The 23,006-nt window shown below is 43.0% G+C and overlaps 1 long non-coding RNA gene across 1 annotated transcript in view; it reads left to right on the top strand.

Annotated features, from left to right (window-relative positions):
* The first annotated feature begins 6,304 nt into the window (after window positions 1-6,304).
* Window positions 6,305-23,006, top strand: part of LOC123386576 — a 36,718-nt gene continuing 20,016 nt past the window's right edge. The window contains exon 1 of the long non-coding RNA XR_006600653.1: window positions 6,305-7,641. This is a non-coding gene — a long non-coding RNA (uncharacterized LOC123386576). The remainder of the gene's footprint in view (window positions 7,642-23,006) is intronic.

The following is a 23,006-nucleotide window of genomic DNA, read 5'->3' as shown; positions in this document are numbered from 1 at the left end:
CACCAGATAACTGTGCTAAAAAAATGACCATTTGGTCAAAGGTAGGGACACCCTGAAACAGAATCTCCTGTTTGCACATCTTTTCATTCTGCTCTTGAGGTTATCTGTCTCCAAGTTACGGAAGAAGTTTTGCTCACCTATGCTGGGGTATGTCAAACTTTTCGATGTGACCACCCTGGAATATTCCCTCACCAATCCCTCCAAAATAGAGAACCAGAAACTGCTTCGGCCGTATCAGTATGAAGTTTAGTTCACATCAGGTCAGAGGCCTTCAGAGAATGAAATGCTGTCATTTGGGCATAAAAACCATTGTAAAAAAAAAAATGATTTAGAAAACTAAAAAAAAAAAAAAAGGATCTGCAAGTTTTCAATACAAAGTGGACTGATAAACATTTCAGCTCATCTTGTTTAAATAATGTGAGAAGCCCTTTGTTTAGTATTTTTCACAAAAAAATTCTAGCATTCCTGAGGTTTTTTTTTTTTCTTTTGTTTTGCTTTTCTAAGACCTCCTTTATACTCTGAATATTTGTAGACCTTTTCAGAGCCTCAATAAAAAAGCACCATGAAAAAAAAATCCTTGACATGAACCCCAAATAAAACTGGGCAGCAATATATTTAACTGAATTTTGAAACAAATCACAATAGGTCCCTCCCCATAAAACTACCAGTACATTGTGCACAGTCAGAGCTGAAACTATATTTTTTCCCTAAATTGTTGAATTCGTTGAATTAGAATAAATGAGAACATCACTCTATTTCCTAAATTCATATTCTTGTTACTTCAAGTTTGTAAGTTTTTCTCCATTTCACATTAAACATGAAAAGTTGTCATTAGTTGGTAGCAAGAGTTTTGACATTTATACATCTGCTAAAGGACACAAGGCAAGGAAGATGATGAAATTGTACGGAGATGTCCCACCCAGTGTCCTACCCCATGAATGCTGTAGCTTATCATTTCAGACAAAAGAAAGGTGACCCGTGTGTTGGATTCTGCCCGCATACTTTTGGTCAGCTACATGTGAGAAAAGGAACGATAGTTTTTGTGATTATGGGCTTCTACAAATCCTGGAAGCAGAAGCAGCGTCTGAGCACAGCCGGGCAAGGGTCAAATTGTTTTGAGAAGAGTTTTAACCCTGAGCTGACCTCTTTTTCCCTTTCCTTCAACTTTCACCCAACTTTCAATCCAGGAACAGGTGAGCAGAGAAGGTAAAACAGGTGATCTTTCTTTCAGAAAGATCATCCATATTTTAAACAGTGCTGTGGATACAAGTTTAAGAATCAGAAGCCTTGGAAGTCTTCACTCACCATTCATTCATTCATTCATTTATTTTATTTAAAAAATTTTTTTTTATAAACAACGTTTATTTATTTTTTGGGGGACAGAGAGAGACAGAGCATGAACGGGGGAGGGGCAGAGAGAGAGGGAGACACAGAATCGGAAACAGGCTCCAGGCTCTGAGCCATCAGCCCAGAGCCCGACGCGGGGCTCGAACTCACGGACCGCGAGATCGTGACCTGGCTGAAGTCGGACGCTTAACCGACTGCGCCACCCAGGCGCCCCTCATTCATTTATTTTAGAGAGAGAGTGTACAAGTTGGGCAGAAGGAGAGAGAAAGAGAGGATCTTAAGCAGTCTCCATGCTTAGTGCAGAGTCCTACGTGGAGCTCAGTCCCATGACCTTGGGAACATGACCTGAGCTGAAAGCAAGAGTCAGACAGATACTCAACCAAATGCAGGTGCCCCTTCATTCACCCTTTAAATTGCCTTGACAGTTTGGGCAACTCAATCGTCTCACTAAGTCAGCATTCACGTCTGTAACGTGGGAATAATTGACATGTAGCCTGTCCATACAGAGCTCTACAAGGAACAAAAGGAGAGATGGCACAGTGAGAGATTGTGATTATCTGGACATAGCAGTCACCCCTCCAAATCTGGCGCCACCTACTTCAGGGCACAGGAGACCATATTAAATTGTATTTACTATTTCCTAAATTAATCTCTCATTCAGTTATGTAAAATTAATTAGTCTTGCTCCTCCCTTCATTATTGTTGTTAAGCCTTGAAACTCCAAACAAACTGTAATGCATCTATTTAGGAGTTGGATTTGGCTGTGCCACGGTATGAATATTAATAGAAAGTCCATATGTTTCATGTCTCTCTGTAAAATACGAAGAAAAGTCCTCTTAGCATTCTGTGTAAAGCTGTATTGTTAAATATATGTGTGCTAGCATTTAAAAAATGGGTGCAGAGATGAAAGACAGAGAGGGCATTTAAAGCAAGCACCACCCCCACTCCCAGTGGGACAGGGCTGACTCAAGAGAGAAATGAGAAAGACAAGTTGGGGTGGGGGAAGGGAGAGCGGCTGTAGTTTAAGCTCAGTTATATTTGGAAAGGTGAGCAGAGACATTTTCAGGATTTCAGAGGGCAGGATGGAGAAATGGGTAAACCACCAGAGTCAGACCTTTTGTTGTGTGCGTCTCCATGATTCAGGACATGCACATTCCAACTCAAGAAATGATATTCTAGAGGCGCCTGGGTGGCTCCTTCTGTTAAGTGTCGGACTCTTGGTTTCAGCTCAGGTCATGATCTCACAGTTTGTGGGTTTCAGCCCTGTGTCAGGCTCTACGCTGTCAGCGTGGAGCCTGCTTGGGATATTCTCTCTCTCCCCATCTCTGTGCCCCTCCCCTGCTCGTTCTCTCCCTCTCTCTCCGTCTCTCTCTCTGTGTCTCTTTCTCTCAAAATAAATAAACTTAAAAAAAAGAAAAGCATGATATTCTAAGGTGAAAAAATTTAGATCTGGGGGTTTTCCATTCTTCTGGATTTTTCAGGTCTCTGCTGGTCTCAGTCATCCCTGATAATGAGGAGGTCATGGGATCAGAGGAGGTCAGAGCAGTAAGGAGACCCTCCAGCCCAGCCTTTTCATTTCACTTATGAAGGGCTGAGGCCCAGAGACTTGGGAGAAGGGCCCGGATTAGGGAACGTACACTTTGGAAAATCTAAAAGGAATGTCTTCCCTGTAAATGACTGATAGGCCAGCTTGAAACCTGCCTGTCACTATCCTTTCCCCACCGCCCCCTCCAAGTCTCATTAAGGGTAACTGTTCTGTACCTTAGGGCAGAACCCCTAGAAGCTACTGCCCCAGAGCAGATATCCCCCCCTTCCCTGCCTACAGACTGGAAGGGAGCCTGGAGGTGAACTGTCAGCACCTTTGGAGGGAGCTGGGCTGTTGCTTCCTAGCCATAGTGAGTCCAGAGTTTGCTCGTATAAAAAGGACCAGAGATTGATGGGCCGTGTAGCTCTAGTTTTTGCATTTGGGGAAGAAAAATGTCTTGGTGAAAACAATACGAACAGGAGCTTGAAATGAAAGGAACAAACGGCCTCTAGTCAGTGGCGAGGTTCCCTTCCAGCCCCCAAGCCGCACACACAACCCTGCACACATTTCTTGCTTCTCAGCACTTGCCTGACGCACTGCCTCCAGCGCTTATTTCGAAATAGGGACTAAGAAAGTTCCATAGGACTCTGTCAAGTAGGCAAGCACTCCCTTCTGAAGCTTGAGGGGAGCCAGAAAGAAACCATGTTAAATTAGACAAGAGGAGAGAGGAAGAGGCCCCCCCCTAGGCCTTCACTCAGGTCCCTGAGGTATGCATCATGTCTGGCAGCCAGAAGCACAGGCATTGCCCCAAGGGAGGCCCTGGGCGGCCCACAGGCTTTCTGGGGTTCTCCTGCCCCATTAACAGTTTCTCCTTGCTCTTGCTGAAGCTGTCACAGGCTTCTGCAGCCTAGACATCTGGGTTCTGCACAATGTAGCTTCATGTTGGATTAAAAAGGAAGCTGGCCTCCTTCTCTCCTTCTTTTCTTCTGAGGCCTGTTTGGAGATAATCCTGGCACAGAAATGCACTACAGATCACAAGGGATGATTAAAAATCCTTTGACCCTTGCTCATTGCCTTAAGACCCACCGTCTTCTGTTTCCACACCCCCACATATTTTTTTTTTTGTAAAGATTAGAAGGAAATTAATTTGTACTTATAACTAAGAGGATAGAGTACTTATAAGTGTGCTGTCCAATCTCTTTTTGTTTCTTCTTTACCTTCTATTTGATACCTTTGAGGATGATCTGAGTTTTGTTTTTGTATTATAGAAAGCACATATTTATGTGTCTCAGAATTTCTTGATAAGTAATTGTGAAGCAAAGTGTACATTTCCACTTGGATAGGTAAATGTAAGGGGCCAGCATTTAGTATAACAAACATTTATTAAGCACCTGCTATTTGCTGGCATCTGTGCTCGAACTCTGAGGACACAGAGATGAAAAGGCATGCATAAGCTTAGATTATTCTTTCTTCCACTCTGTGAGAGAACACAAAGAATTGTCATCAGTGTTTAATTCCCAAACGACTTTTTAAAAAATAATGCTTACTATTTATTTTTGAGACAGAGTGTGAGCAGGGGAGGGGCAGAGGGAGAGGGAGACACAGAATCAGAAACAGACTCCAAGCTCTGAGCTGTCAGCACAGAGCCCGATGTGGGGCTGGAACTCATGGACCGTTGAGATCATGACCTGAATTTAAGTCAGATGCTTAACCAACTGAGCCACCGAGGCACCCCCCAAATGACTTTTTTTTTAATTAAAAAAAAATTTTTTTTTAATGTTTATTTATTTTTGAGAGAGAGACAGAGTGTGAGTGGGGAAGGGGCAGAGAGAGGGAAACACAGAATCTGAAGCAGGCTCCAGGCTGTCGGCACAGAGCCTGATGCGGGGCTTGAACTCATGAACTGTGAGATCATGACCTGAGCCAAAGTCAGACACTTAACCGACTGAGCCACCCGGGTGCCCCTGACTTTTTTTTTTAAAGATGGATGAGAGTACCTGAGATCTACTTAAAAACAGAAAAACAACAACAAAGCTACTTTACCCCACTATAAATCTTAAGCTTTGGCAATGCTCAGCTTTGGTACATACTGTATATATAATTTATATATTTATTTCTTAGAATACCTACTGTGAAATGTGGAACAAAGTCAAGCTGTATTAGATATCTGATACATCTCAGCAAATAAAGAGGATAAAAGAAGAAGCCAGATCTTGAAGTCATCTTGCAGGTACGTAGAAGAGGCCTGGATAGGGAATTAATGAGGAAACTCAAGAAAGCCATGATGAGACTAAAATGGAAGAATGATCTTCAGAGTGAAGCGTAAAAACATAGCGTAAGATCTCTGTTCATATTTTTGTTTATTAAAACTAAAAAGAAGACATTAAACTTAGCTAATATTTAACAAATAGATTGGAATGGAACATGCGTGTACTATATTTGCATATATATGTACATATATCTGAATTACTTGCTCAAGCATTTATTATTAATAGGCTACATAAGCAAAAAGAGGCCACTGATGGATAAGAAGAAACAGGATGAAAGTTAAGGCTCAGAACAGCATGCTCCTAACTGTGAGGTAAGGATAGCATCTAAGAGAGTAAGAATCGAAGTTAGTAGTTAGGAGAATAGAATCAAGTCAGTGTGCAAGGATGGCCACCAATCAATTCCTTCCCTCTCTGTGCACACTTCCTGTTCTCCCCTTCAAGAGGTACAGCCCATGTTTCCTCCTCTCCAATGCAACTTTCTCTGACCCGTAAAATATGGCAGAAGTGACATTCTGGGATTTGTTCCCTGGCAGGTTCTGCTTTCTCCCTCTGGGAAACCAGCCACAATGTGTGAGGTCCAACTACCTGAGACCGAACTGTGGGGAAGTCTAGGTTAGCGCATGGACAGAGAGATGCCATATGGAGAGGCACCAAAGTACCAGACGTAAGTGAAGTCCTTTGGAAGTCTGCCAGCCACTTACTGAATGTAGCTGAGTGACTCCACTGACACCACGGAGAGGAGAACATCCCAGCCCTTCCCTGAATTCCATGCCCACACAACTGAAAAAAAGGTAACGATTGTTCAAGTCACTAAGTTTTAGCGTGCAGCTTGTTCCACAGCAATAGATGATAAAAGTCAGGAATTAGTCCTGGAAATAAACATATTTACCGAGATTCCTCTTTTTACAGTTACCACCTTAGACAGGAAAAACAAAATTCTGATGGCCAAGAGTATGTAGTCAGTGAAATCCTAGGGGAAGGACAACCCAGAAGACAATGGGACAGCCACAGCAAATGAACAAAATATTGTTTTAAAAGAAAAAGTTGGGGGGGCCTGGGTGGCTCATTCGGTTAAGCATCTGACTGTTGATTTCAAATCAGGTCATGATGTCACGTTCATGAGATCAAGCCCCTCACTGGGGTCAGCACAGAGTGTAGAGCCTGCTTGGGATTCTCTCTCTCTCTTCCTCTTTGCCCCTCCGCCCTGCGTGAAGGCTTGCTTGCTCTCTCTCAAAATCAAGAAATAAAAAATAAAAACTTAAAAAAAAATTTTTTTTCACGTTGCAGCTGGGTATACATACTTAAGGATTCGGGTATCTTACGATAATAAAATCATGATTTTTCCTTTTCCGTTGGCAAAAGCTTTCTGCTTTCAATTCTTTTGAGTTCTGTTTCTTTAACTGTATCTGCTGTGCACTTCTTATTGTTAGGGCTGGAAGCCTGGGAACTACATTTCCCAGTGTCCCTTATGGGTAGTTTTCAAGCCCTATGCTGATGACCAGAAGTATTGGCAGGAGATTTTGAAGGGAGAAGAGAGGTAGAAGCCACGTTATTGCTCTTCGGTCAGGAGCGGGCAGGTGTGTGGGTGTCAGGAGATATCAGAGTTTGTATAGAATCCCACTCTCCTGTGAATCATCCTCCTCAGAGCTGGAAGCAGATGACATCACCAGCAGCAGTTTCCTTTAGTCCCTGAAACTTCCTGTCTCTTGAAGCTAGCCACATATTTGAAAGCTTGTGGCTTTCCCCACCCTTGCCTCTTCCAGCCCTCCCAGGAATTTTGTACGCATCCAATTCCTTGTATTAAATTTTTCCTCCCGCTTGAAATACCTAGAACAGCTTCTATTTTTCTTTACTAAATCCTATTATGTAAACCAGAACCTCATTTTGTAATGAAAGTTGAAATAAAGTAGAATTTCTCTTTACATAATTTTTGTTTTCAATTTGTCCCCGAATAGCTACAGACTTCTTTCATAAAATTTTGAACACAAACCCACCTACATAACACAGCGTGGAGGGAGATGCCTATGGAAGATTGCAAAATGGCAAGAATGCAAGGTGTAGTTGGGATTCTAGGGCTGGAGGAACTAAGCCATTCTTTCCCCAATCAATGAAAGGAAGTTTTACAGGTAGGGTCACGGTCACCAGATTTAGCAAACAACAGGACACCTAGCTAAATTAGAATTTCAGATCAACGATGTGGTAGGCGGAGCAAAGTCTACCCCCAAAAAGGTACATCTCCTAATCCTTGGAACCTGTGAGTGTATTACATGGCAGAAAGACTCTCAGCTGTGATTAAGCTTAGGCGCCTGGAAAGAGGAGTCTTCTCCATCATGCAGCTGGGCCCAATTATTCAGAGTCTTTAAAAGTGGAGAGACTGCCAGCTGTAATCAGAGCGAGCTATGACTAAGGGAGGCCGGGGCTGCAACGTTGCTGCCTTTCAAGATGGAGGAAGAAGGCGGCTTGCCAAGGAATGTGGGTGGGCCTCAGTTGCTGGAAAAGGTAAGAAAATGGATTGTTCCCTAGAGCCTGCGGCAGGAATGTAGCCTTGCTGATAGAGATTTTAGCCCAGCGAGAACCATGTCAGACTGCTGACCTTTGTAACTGTAAGATAATAAATTTGTGTTGTTCTAATCCACTCACTGTGGTGATTTGCTACAGCAGCAGAAGATTGATGCCAACAATAGGTAGGTTGTTAGTGTAAGAATGGCCTTGCAATATTTAAGACATGCTTATATTTAAAAGTGGGGGTTTTTTTGAAATTAAAATTTAGCTGTGAGTCTTGTATCTTACCTGGCAAACCTGTTGATAAGAAAGTGGGGTTCCAGATCTCTTCTGTAATACCAATGTTTGGCACTTCCAATGTGCCAGACGGTTAAAATAAGCGAGTTACCTACTCTCTTTCATTTGATTGTTGCAACTCTTTGGTGTAGGTGTAATTGTGGTATCTATTTATATGTTTATTTTTTTTTTAATGTTTATTAGAGAGAGAGAGAGATTGAGACCGTGCAAATGGGGGAGGGACAGAGAGAGGGCGACACAGAATCCGAAGCAGTCTCCAGGCTCTGAGCCGTCAGCACAGAGCCCGGACACGGGACTTGAACCCATGAACTGTGAGATCATGACCTGAACCAAAGTTGGACGCTTGACCGACTGAGCCACTCAGGCGCCCCTTTGTGTTTGTGTATTTTTGAGAGAGAGAGTGGGAGCAGCAGACAGAGGATCTGAAGCAGGCTCTGCGCGGACAGCACGGAGCCCAAAGCGGGGCTTGAATCCACGAACCTCGAGGTCGTGACCTGAGCCGAAGTCCGCCGCTCATCAGACTGAGCCACCCAGGTGCCCCTTGTGGCTATTTTTAAATGAGGTAACTGAGTCTACACAGAAGTAAACAATTTGCTTAATGCAGGTTTTAGGCAGTGGAGGAGCTGGGGTGGGGGCCGCCAGGTCTGTGTGACCCCGGAGTCCACTATGCAAAGTTACCTCCATCTGCTTTGCTAGGCTGTAACTCCATTTTTGGGCTTGCTGTCCTTGCCAGAGCCCCCAAAGCCAGCCTCTACTGCCGCTTGCACATCCTCTCACCCACTCCTTCCTGTAGCCCAGGAATCTGCTGCTCCCACCTCTTCTATACCATTGAAACTGCCTTCTCAAAGGTCACTGATAGATAACCTTTAACCAGCCATCATTTCTTAGTCTTCCTTCTCTTTGCCGTCTGTGCACCACGTGATGATGATGTGTTCTCCACCTTCCAAGCATGCTTTGCTTCCTCTACCCTCACGCTACCCCACCACCATGCTTTTATGTTACAATCCGGAAGCTCCTTCTACCACTCTGACTTTACCTTCTAGTGATGGCTAATTTTGTGTACAACTTGACTAAGAGATGCCTAGATACCCAGTAAACCATTATTTCGAGGTGTGCCTGGGAGGATATTTCTGGAAGAGGGGAGCGTTTGAATCCGAAAACTGAGCAAAGAAGGTAGCCGTCACTGATGCAGGCGGGCATCACCCAATCTGTTGGGGGGCCTGAGTGGAACAAAAACGAGAGAGGAGGGGTGAATTTGCTCTCTGCTTGGGCCAGGATCTCCATGGTCTTCTGCTCTTGGACGTGGGCTCCTCTGGTGCTCGGGCCTTTGGGTTTGGACTGGAGGCACACCACCCGCTTTCTGGGGCCTCCAGCTTGCAGACAGCCGGTCAGGGGACTTCTCAGCCTCCATAACTGTGTAAGCCAATGCTTTGTAATAAATATTTCTGTGTGTGTATATATCCTATTAGTTCTACTGGTCTAGAGAACCTAATGAATACACTTCTGTCTCCTCACTCTTCCCACTCTTGACGATTGTATGGGAGAGGCATGGTTCTGTTCTTCCACACTCCCATTTTTTTTCTTCTATTCAAAACTCCCTTGGAAATGTCTCTGTTGAACCTTCAACTTCCACCTCTGCTGATCATTGCCAAATCCTGTCTCCAGCCCTGCTTTCTCCTCAGTTCTCACTGCACATTTGTATGAGTACCTGAGCACAAGCCCACCCCGGTCACAGCCTGCCTGCCCTTCTTCCCCAGCCTCGGAAAGGCCTGGGTGCTCTGTGTACATAGGTTCTAAAGCTGACCCGTTTTTGATTCTTGCCTCTTTCCCTCCGTGTGGTAGCTCCATAGCCTATTAGATCCCAGCTGTTTTGTTCTTCACAATATCTTGAGCATTTCTTTCTTCCTCGCTCCAGCATGGTTCCTGCTCCAGGTCTTGGATACTGCCTCCTATTGCCTCAGAGGCTCTCAACTTAGCAGCCCACCAGGGAGATGCTAGCAATGCCTGGACCACCCTCAGGTTCAGTGGCTCTGGAAAAAGGCCCAGATATCAAACTTGCATAAATTTTCCCCAGGTATATTCATTTTCTATGACTGCTGTAACAAGCTTACCGCCAACTTAGTGGCTTAAAAGAACACAAGTTTATTTTCCTATAGTTCTGGATGCCAGAAGTCTAAAATGAGTCTCACTGGGCCAAACTTAAAACTGTCTCTCCCTCTGGAAGCACTAGGGGATAATTTGTTTCCTTGGCTTTTCCATCTTCTAGAAGCTGTTCGGTTGCTTCTTAAGTGGTCCCATCATGTGGCCTTTTCTCCCCCTGCTTCAGATGTCACATCGCCTGCTTCTTGTTCTAGGTTGCATCTCGCGTTTCTCCCGCAGGGATACTGGTGATCACATTTAGCCCCCGACGCTACCCCCCAGACAAGTTGGGATAATCTCCCCAGGTCAAGATCCTCAAGCAAGTCAGCAAAGTCTTTTGTGCCACACGAGGTACATGACAAGTTCCCAGAGTGATGCCACGGGTATCCGGGGGTGGGTCCATCAGTCAGGCAATTGCACCAGGTGATTCTAATTTGCAGTCAAGCTTAGGAACCACTCTTAGAACTGAGCAACCCTCTTCTAGGCTTCTTTTTCTAATCCTTCTTGCTCTCCGACCTGCTAACACACCATGGCTATTAGGACATGACCCCCGATGAAATGCCACCAAACGTCTCCTCTGCCTTTAGAATACATTCCAAATTCCTTAGTGTGGAACACAGACCTGAAGACTCCTTAACCTGACCAGCTGTGTTCTGCCACTCTCCTACGTGAACATTTTGCTTTAGGTAAATTGCTTGTCTCAGATTATGCCTAGCGTTCTGATTGGCTTACTTCGTTTTTGCTGTTTCACTCACATGTAAGGCTTTCCTCATCCTCCTGTGCTTACTCAGAACTGACCCATGTGTCAAGTGGTATTCTTTTCACTTGAAAAGACTTCCATAAGAGAGTTCTACAGCCCGGGTGTAGAACGGTCTTCCATAAGAGAGTTCTACAGCCCCGGTGGCTTAAAAAGCAATCTAGCATCTCACATCTCCGGAGGCTAGAAGTCCAAAATCGAGGTGGGAGCAGTGTTGCTTCCTTCTGAAGGCTGTGAGGGACATGTCTGTTTGAGGGCACTCTCTGTGGCTTGCAGATGGGCATCTTGTGTCTCTTCATATTGTCTTTTCTCTCTGAGCTTCTGTCTACAAATTTCCCTTTCTTTTAAGAATACAAATCCTACTGATAAATTCAGGCCCATACTCATGACCTCATCTTAACTTAATTACCTCTTTAAAGACCTTGTCTCCAAATAAGGGCACATTCTGAGGGCCTCAGGTTAGGATTTCAACACAGGAATTTTGGGAGGGGGACACAATTTAACCTATGCCATATGCTATCACAGTCCTATTTGGTTCCTGAAGTCTTTAGCCTTCTTTGCAACTTGGGCTGAAGGTCCCTCCTTCATCTAAATAATACAACAGTTTTTGTCCACGCTTTTGGAAAAATAACAAATGAAACCTTGATGGTGTCTTCTCAATTGTTGTCTTTGAACAGTTACTTTGTGTGTGTGTGTGTCCTCCCCAGATAGAACATGAGCTCCTCGAAGATAGCCATTGTATCTTCCTGATCTCATGATTACACTCAGGATACCGAGGAGAGGTACTCAATAAATATTTGCTGATTTCATTTCAGAAAATTTGAGAGTGTGCCGTTTGGGGTGGAGAGTGAGCAGATATATTATTTCAGTAGGAAATGATCTAATACTCCAGGATCTTGTCAGTCTGTGGGTTGGAGAGAATCTAAGAGCATGCTTTCAGGTGGTGTGGTGCTTAAAAGCTCCAAAAGCTGACCAAAGGGAAAGAGGGGGAGAGAGACAGAAGAAAAGCAAGTCTCTTGATATTCAAACTGATGAATCTAAAAACTGGGTGAGTCAAGGTTACCAGCATTTTGCATCATCAGCATCGTCCCTACCTCTCTCCCCACCCTGCAGTTCTCACTCTGCAACGATAGTATGGTGCTTTGGAGGACTTATCAAGCTGACACAGGCATCCTGAGTCGGGCACTTTGCCAATACTTTGCTGGGTGCCCTTGCACTTCCGTCTGCTTGTTCTAGTTACTATTCTGCCTACCAGGCAGAGAGAGACGCTGGTCACTTTCACAGAAGCGACGTACAAATTAATGGGAGACCGTCAGGTTGAGAAATGGAAAGGGCTGTCTCTGTAGGAGGTATTTACCTTCTTAGCCTGAGTGTCTAGAAAGCTACATACAAGAGGGGAAGTCTCCATATTCAAAGGAGGCCCTGGAGCCCAGAAGTGTGTCTTCCCTTCAGAGAGGATTATGTCTGAGCTCTATTAAGAAAGTGATGAAGCAGGGTCTTGAACCAACTGTTAAAAATGAACTCCTTGGGGCGCCTGGGTGGCGCAGTCGGTTAAGCGTCAGACTTCAGCCAGGTCACGATCTCGCGGTCCGTGAGTTCGAGCCCCGCGTCGGGCTCTGGGCTGATGGCTCAGAGCCTGGAGCCTGTTTCCGATTCTGTGTCTCCCTCTCTCTCTGCCCCTCCCCCGTTCATGCTCTGTCTCTCTCTGTCCCAAAAATAAATAAACGTTGAAAAAAAAATTAAAAGAAAAATGAACTCCTTTACCTTGAAATAGTGTGGAACTTAAAAACCTGCATCTTGGGGCACCTGGGCGGCTCAGTCAGTTGGTTAAGCATCTGACTCTTGGTTTCTGCTCAGGTCATGATCTCTCAGTTGGTAGGATCAAGCCCTGCGTTGGGCTCTGTGGTGATGGTGCACAGCCTGCTTGGGATTCTCTCTCTCCTTCTGTCTCATTCTCTCCCTCTCCTCCCCGCTCCTTCCGTCCCTCCCCCCGCCCCACTCATGCTCTCTCTCAAAATAAATAAGTAAACTGAAAAACAGCAGCATCTTTCCTGGCTTATCTGGGCAATTCCCTCGTCTCTCCTGCCCCCGCCCCATTCTTAAAGAGGGACCCCGTGCCTTTCACATCTATTGGACATTGCTGGGCTCCAGTTCCTGCAACTTTTGTTCTGGCTTGTTTCCTTGGTATCATGTCCAGGTCACAGCAGCTGTCCCTTCCTGGGGTTGACGCTGGGGCAGACAGGAGCCTGTTCAGTTTCCCTCTGACTTCCCCACAGGTGGGGGCTTTCCGTGGACTTTTTTTTTTTTTTTTTTAGCAGCTCTCTGTCCCTGACTTTGCATTCCCTCTCGAGGGGAGCCTGGGCACCCAGGAATGGCTACCTCCTCTGCTGTAATTCCTGTGTGCTTACCAAGTATTTGGGACTGCAAGCGTGATCTGGGTCTCCTTCTGGCTGCAGCTGCCACACTCGGAGAAGGAAGGGGAAGCTTCAGGCATCCGATGCTCGCTTGAGTGGGTTGCCCTTTGCTCTCAGCACTCCAGTGTGAAGTGTAAAGTCGGGCTGGTCCCCATGCCCTCCAGCACTACTGGAGCAGCTGGGGGTTATTTTTGCAGTGGGGGCATTAGAGGAACAAGAGTGCAGTTGCCCAGTCCTTTCCTCCATGTGGGGCTGTGCAGGGGGTCAAAGGTTAGAGCAAGCAGCGCCAGCTTCAAGGAGCGGGAGCTGGGCTGGTGTAAGCCTGACCCACATATCTTCTCAAAGTCCCTTCCAGCCAGGCTTCCCTTCCAGCCTCTGAGCTTATTACCACAAGGCCATGGGTGGGCCTGGATTACCTCCTTTTAGCCCACCAGGCTTTTCAAACAGCTCTGGACATTTGATCCACCCTCGTCCTATCCTGTGTGGACTTGAGGCAGATCCTCTCTCTATTTTCCATCTAAATGGTCACCCTCGCCTTAACAGGCACCTGTTCAAAATTCTTTATTGTTCCTAGTAGATTTAGTGCCTCCTTGTGTGTCTTTCTATATCTTTCTGGTCTGTCAGATGGGAACTTAGCAGTCTGCTTCATACCAAGTCACATCCTATAACTTTAGGTGTGTGTACGAGCAACAGAAAAGTTGCTCGCCCAAGTTACAGAAACTCAAAAGAGCTCAAGAGACCTGCATGAATTTCTCTCATGGAAAAGGGTAGAATAAAACAGTGTGGGGCTGGTAGGGTGGCTCTGCTCCAGGAAATCCTTAGAAAACAGCTCACCGGGCTGTTTCCTGTGCAGCGTGACCTCGTGTTCATGCTCCAAGGTGGCATCTGTTCCCAGGCAGCAGGAGGGGTGAAGGGGTGAGAAAAAAAGGCAAAGGGCATGTGTGCGCCGACCGTCTCGCAAGGTTCCGCGAGCTGCTCTCTGGCATTTTTGTTTACTTCTCACTGACCAGACCTTCCTCACAGGACCATGCTCAGCTGCAAGGGAGGCTGGGTAACAGGGCGTCTATTAGGGCAGCCATGTGCCTGTTAAAAATCGCATTGCTCAAAAAAGAAGGTGAGAACACAGAGTAGAGAGCAACTAGCAGCCCCTGGCGCAAGAATCTCTTCTCAAAACAGATTTTGGTAAAAAGAAAAATGCGTGTTTCTACAAAGTAAACCAAATGATTTGTTCTTGGAGTGCACATCCTTACCTATCCTGATACATATACAAACACGCCAAGTTATATAGGTCAATACTTCCATAATAGAGTTCTTCTTTAAGTCAAGTAGACACAGTTACATATTGGAAACATTTTTAAGCTATTACTGTAAATACCGGTGACTTGTTCTGGAATGTTTTCCCCAATATTGCAGTAATCCTCTGAGCTATTGTGTTGGTCTTTGCTCTTAGGCAACTCGGCCAGCCACTCAGATGGTGAAATCTCTGAAATCTCTCTGGGGTCACGGTTGCCAGAATTATTTCAACTTAGTGCCAGGAAACAATACCCCGTGGCTATCACGTCTACATATTTTGTTACAGAGAAGTAGAGTACTGGGGGAGACGATGACACTTAAGCTACAGCAAGATGGGGGGACGGTGTGTATGTTTATGGGGTACTTGCATAGGCTAGACATTTGTGGGAGAATAAATGGAGCACCAGGTGAAATAAGGTGCTTAACACAGAATTTTTATTGCCCTGGTGGGCAAACACCCATCCCATGACAATCTCCATCTAACAGGACTGAAACCAGTCTTTTGGATTTTTAAGTTAACTTTTTAAAGGGGACATAAAATATTTTTGCTTAGTTTTGTGATTTTCTTATTTCTCTATGAAACAAAGGATTTTTCCCCTCAAGAGATGCTAAAATTCCACGAGGGAGCAGGCTTTGTCTTGATCAGAGATATATGAACTTGAAAATAGTCTTTGGATGTTGGTTCGCAGATGCAAAGCATTTGAATTATTGTTTCTTACAGTAGCTACATTTTGAACTTTTTAGTTTTGTGTTATCTAAGGCAGAAAAGTAAATCGAAATCAGGCGCCCTTTTGAACAAGAAAATCTTTTTAACTTCAGTTAGCAGCTGCCTTTATGTAACTCCTCCTTCCTCAGTCACACTGGATGAGTGAGTTCTCTGTATTACATTTCTAAATTTCAAAAACTTATTACCAGTGTTTAAATAGCAGATTTTTAGCAAGGCCAGGTAGTCCCAGGCAAAACAATAAACTAGGAAGTTGTTTTGCAAACATGGATGTGTTCTCTGAGCTATAGGATTTCTATGAAAATTGTTGCTCTGTGTGTTCACCCACGTTACTGTAAACAATTCTGGATGTTGAACAATTACTTTGTAATTGAGTGCTGCTAGTCAGTTTCCATGTCTGAAGTTGCATTTGTGTTTGCCAAAATTGAATACTCTGAGCAAATGGCAGCCAAGACAAGCCTAGGTCAACAAGGCCCGAGTCACAGCCGTCCACACCATGATTATTCTGCTAACAAGCCTGGCAGTGGGTGCCCATCTTTGTATTCATGCCCATGGAGCAGTTCATAGGCAGAATGGGGAGTTATAAAAATGCATGCAAATCTTTTTAATTAAATGAAATTTAGGGGTATCAGGCTGGCCCATTCCATTGTGTCTGACTCTTAAGTTCAGCTTAGGTCATGATCCCAGCGTCGTGGGATCGAGCCACACATCAGGCTCTGTACTGAGCATGGAACCTGCTTAAGATTCTCTCTTCCTCTGCCCCTCTCCCCTGCTTATGCGTTCTCTCTCTAAAAAGAAAAAGAAAAAAGAAATTTAATATTTCTCCCCAGTATTGGTTTTGGGTACACAGTTTTAAATGGCTCATCGACCTAATAAATTGATGACTGAAAATTAAATTTTGGGTGGCTCCTGTGTGGCTCAGTTTGTTAAGCGTCTGCCTCTTGATTTGGGCTCAGGGCATGATCTCACGCTTCATGAGATCAAGCCCTGCTTTGGGTTCCATGCTGAGCGCAGAGCTTGCTTGGGATTCTCTCTCTCTCCCACCCCTTCCCCCACTCATGTGTTCTCTCTCTCTCTCTCTCCCCCTTCCAATAAATAAACATTTGTTAAATTGTTTAACAAAAATAAAAATAACGACTTGATAGCTTTCGAAAGTGAAAGATTTAAGTCAGAGATATTGCCTGTAATTCTCTTTTTTAGTGGGGTTTTTGTCTGGTTTTGGAATCAAAGTAATGCTGGCTTGTTGAATGACTTTAGAAGTTTTCTTTCCATTTCTATTTTTTGGAACAGTTTGAGAATAATAGGTATTAACTCTTTAAATGGTAGAATTCCCCCCCCCCCCCCGGAAATTCATCTGGCCCTGAACTTGAATTTTTTGGGAGATGTTTGGTGACTGATTCAATTTCTTTCTTTTTTTTTTTATTAATGTTTATTTATTTTTGAAAAAGAGACAAAAAGAGTGTGAGTGCGGAAGGGGCAGAGAGAGAGAGAGAGAGAGAGAGAGAGACAGAGACAGAATCAGAAGCGGGCTCCAGGCTCTAAGCTGTCAGCACAGAGCCCTACGTGGGGTTCAATCCCATGAACTGCAAGATCATGACCTGAGCTGAAGTTGGACGCTTAACCAACTGAGCTATCCAGGCACTCCACTGATTCAATTTCATTACTGGCCATGAGTCTGTTCAGATTTTCTGTTTGTTCCTGTTTCAGTTTTGGTAATTTATATGTTTCTAGGAATCTATCCATCGTCTTTCTAGGTTGCCCAATTTATCAGCTTATAATTTTCATAATATTCTCTTATAATTATTTGTATGTCTGCAATGTTGATTACGATCTCTCTTCTTTCATTTGCGATTTTATTTGATTCCTTTCTTTTTTATTTTTGATGAGTCTGGCTAGGGGTTTGTTAATTTTATTCTTCCAAAGAACCAGCTCCTAGTTTCATTGCTCTTTTCTACTATTTTTTGTTGTTGTTTCTGTATCATTTATTTCTGCTCTAATCTTTATTATTGTCTTCTTCTGCTGGCTTTAGTCTTTATTTGCTGTTCATTTTCTAGCTCCTTTAGGGGTAAGGTTCAGTTGTGTTCAAGACTTTTCTTGCTTCTTGAGGTAGACCTGTATTTCTCTGTACTTCCCTATAATGACAGCTTTTGCTGCATCACAAAAGTTTTAAGCTGTTGCATTTTCACTTCTATGTATTTTTTTTTATTCTTTAATTTCCTGGCTCATTCATTCATTCTTCAGTAGGATGCTTTTTAACATCTATGTATTCATGGTCTAAATTTTTTTCTTGTGGTTGACTTCAAGTTTCATAGCATTGTGGTCTGAAAATAGGTGTGGTATGATCTCAGTCTTTTTGTACCTGTTGAGGCCTTATTTGTGACCCAGTATGTGATCTATTCTGGAGAATATCCCTGATGAACATGGATGCAAAAATTCTTAACAAGATACTAGCAGAATGAATACAACAACCGCACATTAAAAGAATTATTCACCACGATCAAGTGAGATTTATTCCTTGACTGCAAGGGTGGTTCAATATTCATAAATCAATCAATGTGATAAACAACATTCATAAAGAATAATAACTGTATGACCCTCTCAATACATGCAGAAACAGCCTTTGTCCACATACAGCATCCATTCTTGATAAAAACCTCAACAAAGCAGGGATAGACAGTGCATACCTCAACACCATAAAGGGCATGTATGAAATACTCACAGTTAAGGGGCAACTGGGTGGCTCAGACAGTTAAATGTCTGACTTTGGCTCAGGTTGTGATCTTACAGTTCGTGGGTTTGAGCCCCGCTTCAGGCTCTGTGCTGGCAGCTCAGAGCCTGGAGCCTGCTTCGGATTCTGTGTTTTCCTCTCTCTCTGCCCTTCCCCTGCTCGCACTCTGTCTCTCTCTCTCTCAAAAATAAAAAATAAACATTAAAAAAACCCCATAGTTAATATCATCCAATCGGAAAAACTGAGAGCTTTTCCGTAACAGTCATATAGGAGAACATAGGAAGCAAACTTTTTGACCTTGGCCACAGGAACTTCTTACTAGGCATGTCTCCAGAGGCAAGGGAAACAAAAGCAAAATTGAACTATTGGGACCTCATCAAGACAAAAAGCTTCTGCACAGCAAAGGAAGCAATCAACAAAACTAAAAGGCAACTGGCGGAATGGGAGAAGATATTTGCCAGTGACATGTCAGATCAAGGGTTAGTGTCCAGAATCTATAAAGAATATATCAAACTCAACACCCAAAACACAAATCATCCAGTGAAGAAATCAGTAGAAGACATGAACAGACATTTCTCCAAAGAAGACATCCAGATGGCTAACAGACAGATGAAAAGATGCTCAACATCACTTCTCATCAGGGAAATGCAAATCAAAACAATCAGTTACCACCTCACACCTGTCAGAATGGCTAAAATTAACACAGGAAGCAACAAATGTTGGCATGGATGTGGAGAAAGGGGAGCCCTCTTACACTGTTGGTGGGAATGCAAACTGGTGCAGTCACTCTGCACAATACGGTGGTTCCCCCAAAAAGTTAAACACAGAACTATTTTACAACTCAGCAATTGCACTACTAGCTATTTACCTGAAGGGTTGCAAAAACACTCGTTTGAAGAGATACATACCCCCTGATGTTGATAGCAACATTATAAACAATAGCCAAATTATGGAAAGAGCCCAAATGTCGATTGATAAATGGATAAAGAAGATGTGGTGTGTGTGTGTGTGTGTGTGTGTATGTACACACACACACACACACACACACACACACACACACACACACTGGAATATTACTATATTACCCATCAAAAAGAAGGAAATGTTGCCATTTGTACTGACACGGAAGGAGCTAGAGTATATTAGGCTAAGTGAAATAAGTCAGAGAAAGACAAATACCATATTATTTCACCCATGTGAAATTTAGGAAACAAAATGGATGAACATAAGGGAAGGGAAAAAAAAAAGAGGTAAACCCTAAGAGATTATAGAGAACAAACTGAGGGTTGATGGAGGGAAGTGGGTGGGGGATGGGCTAAAGGGGTGCAGGGCATTAAGGAGGGCACTTGTTAGGAAGATCACTGGGTGTTACATGTAAGTAATGAATCATTGAATTCTCCTGAAACCAATATCACACTATATGTTAACTAACCAGAATTTAAATGAAGACTTAAAAAGTAAAAGATTCAAATAAAAAAAAATGAGTTTAAGCATGCACTTGCATCCTTGTATTAATAGATCCAACATGGATGATTTAGTTTCAGCAAAACCAAAATCTTCCATTTCATTAAATTATAAAAAATGTATAAATACAATTTTGTAAAAATAAAATTCAATAATGCATTTCTTTGGATTTTAGGATAGTATTAAAACAATATATAAACATATTATAATTAAATACATACTTTTTATAATTAAATAAAATAATAAAATATTTGTTACCACTAACAATTGTGAGAATTTTTTCCTTTAGCAAGACACCATACAACAAGTTAACAAGATATAAAAGCAGGAGGCTAATTTCTGGTATTTGCCTTTCTCCACATTCCAGTACCATCTCTCCTCTGAATTTCCAGGGTCACTTGCCCTTTCCCTATTCGTCACGAGCACCACAGTGGAACCCTCAGTTGAAGCACTCAGTTATCGTAGGAGGCTGACACACTCTTACCTTAATGAGTGTTAGTGAAATGCCACAAGGTTAGTCTGATATGGCACAATAGGTGAAGAATATAAATTTATATTCAATACTGAAAAAGTAGAGATGGTAGGGTGGATTAGCTGGCAGAGGGCCAATCCTAGAGAGCTCTTAGTTAATTAATTGACTTAGAACTGTCACAGTAGGAAGTGAGATGTAAGGACGGTTCTTTTGAAAATTTGTGACAATCAAATTTAACGTGGCGCATCATAACTGAGTCCTTCCTAAGTTTCATAAATTGAATTTGTTATTCAATTGGGTATATTGTTATATCATATGGCTTTTACTGTTCTTAGACTTACGCGAGTTCCTCCCCCTTATTCTCTGGGTCCATCCATTCCTGCCTCCCTTGTCCCTAAAGCCCATTGCTCCATGTGTGTATACCCAGATGCGCACGCATGCGCACACACCCACACACATACACGCACACACACGGAGTCCTTGGAAGAAGGAAGGGGTTGATAGAGTAGATAAAATACTCAGAAACTATAACAGGAAGCAAAGTGAGAACCAGAGGCAGAATGGATGTGAGAAAACAATGGAATACATCTTTTTTCCTTTGGGTATCGAGTAGAAATATTTAATTATTGCTGATTTTAGTTGATGAATTTGTACTTGCCCTTCTGAGTACGGATGTGATTACTGAGCAACATTCTGTTCTCTCTCAGCTTATTTCATCCTTACATAACATAACCTTCAGCCAGCCACTGGAATGCCTAACCTGTCTCTTTTGCTGGAGGAGATCTTGAGTCTTACAGGTTATACATTGCAGAGCCAACATGAAAGGACACTGGTTTTTTTTTTCAATCCCTCATGAAGTTGTTAGACTCTGGCACTGGGAGGCTGATTTATGTCTGTTCATTGAGGAGGGGATGCTTGGTGGACAAAGACAAGGAGAATAAACAGAATTTGGCCTGTGATTTGGTACTGAGTTTTGTAGTCAGGAAAACAGAATGTTCATTTGGGTACCTTCAAAGACATTCTCAAGACGTATCATCCCATAAATTTCCAAGTGAGTAATTTGTATTCTCCAAGGCCCTCTAAGGAGTGATCTACAGAGTACCCTTCAGGGATGTTCAGGCAACCAAGAACAGGCTGCATTCTTGAGAGGGCACATGGCTTCCAGTGTACTTAATCAAAGTCTGTCAGGAGATGGGCAAAACCTCCCCTGATAAGTCAGCCCTTCTGTGTAACTTGACTTTGTTTTTTCCTTTCAATGTTCTAAGGTTACCTTTGAAGCAAAAACAAGAAAGATTTATACAAGTTTTTGAAGCTTCATATATATATAGATATATATATATATATTTATTTTTGGTCTGCTTAATTGGAGGTCAAATGGGAAAGTACATAAGTGAAATAGTAGAAAATCTAAAGCTTGTGGCTAAGGAGCTTGAACTAACATTTCCTGTAGTTGTAATTCAATAAGTCAATCTATTTTACTCTAGGAGAAGAAAGGTGACTCACTAAACTTCTGTAAGGATCAGCTGTAAAATGAAGTCTATATCAAAACTCAAGACACCTGGGATTATGTAAGCAAATTACTTATTGCAGTGTTAGCACATATGTGCTAATGGGTATTATGAGTATAGGTTTAACAGGTAGTATGGCTTCTTTAGTTAAGAAAACAACCATTTATTTAGCTTAGTTAGGCTGGGCTCAGCTGGATAGTTCTTCTGGTTTTAGCTGGACACCCTTACCAATCTGGTGTGAGTGACAGATCATCTAGGTGTTTGTTTCTGGGATGTGGCTGGCTATTGATTGGGACAATGGAACCAGTGGTCTTTATGTATCTCATCCTCCAGAAAGGCAGACTGGGCTTATTCATGTGGCTGTCTCAAGGATCCAAGAGAAAGAAAAAGCATTTAAGGCCTCAAGGCTTGAGTTCAGAACTGGCATACTCTCATTGCTGCTATATTCTCTTGGCTAAAGCAAGTCCCAAAACGAGCCCACATTTAAGGGATGGGAAAATAGATTCTACTGCCTCCTGGGAGGAGTTAAGAAGGCATTTGGCAAAGGCCATGATAAAAGGAGGCATGAAAATTTATGGGCTTTTTTGTTATCTACCACAATAAGTATATACTGTATAATTTATTATTTATACTTAGCTTAATTTCGCAATGACTTTGAGGTGGCTTATATAAAAAATGAATAGAGTGATATAGTAACATATCATAAAAATAAAAGCTAGTCATAATATACGTGAAAACAGGCCAAATCCAGGATTTTTATAATTGAGAACATGCTGTTGGGAACAGTGAAGCTGTCCTCATAGACCATTCAAACCATTGAGGTGACAAGTTTGGGCCAAAAACCTATTAAATAAAATGGTGACATAGGTTAATAGTAATGGAACCCTTGAGCCATTATCTGTATAGCGTATATTAGGCTGATTCAAGAACTAAGAGATTGGTAGTATAATTGTCTGTGTCCCTCTCTTGAATTGTATTGCTGTGATTCAAGGACCTCATGAGAAACTTGATGAGGCAGAAGAGAGGGCTTCAGAGCACGGAAGACTGTCCTAAGTGACGAACTGGGAGTTTAATCCAGTTCTGTGCGGCCTTTCTTGACAGTCTTCTCAAATTTGTGCTAATGATGCCTATGGGACAGAATCTGTGAAGTCATGTGAGAAAGGTGTTGTAGATGTCAAAAATGTCACTTTCCTCTGATTCTTTATTTTATCTTGTCTCCCAGAAAACCTGCATAACTACTTTTTGCCAGTGGTATTGTTTCTCCTTAGTCATCCTCAGGTACATCCAGGAATAGAGGATATTTATGGAAGGGAATTGGTGGACGTTCTGAATCTTGCCCTCAAATAAAATTTCCAAGAATAGTTCCCCAAGCCAAAGCAAAGGCCCTTCCCAATAGATTGAGGGGAGTTTTCTGTGCCTTGAAGCCTCTAATCTGTTCAGCTCTCCAGATTCTAAACCCTAAGGCCATTGGGAGCATTCTGTGGCACAGTAGCTCCATTCCAAGTGTTGGGTGTGCCTTTTGCTCAAGCCAGTCTGTGGTCTCCTGAAGCTACATCATTTGCTTCT

This window comes from Felis catus, chromosome A1 (genome assembly GCF_018350175.1).
Source record: "Felis catus isolate Fca126 chromosome A1, F.catus_Fca126_mat1.0, whole genome shotgun sequence".
Taxonomy (NCBI): Eukaryota; Metazoa; Chordata; class Mammalia; order Carnivora; family Felidae; genus Felis; species Felis catus.
This window is presented reverse-complemented; position numbering and strand designations above follow the sequence as displayed.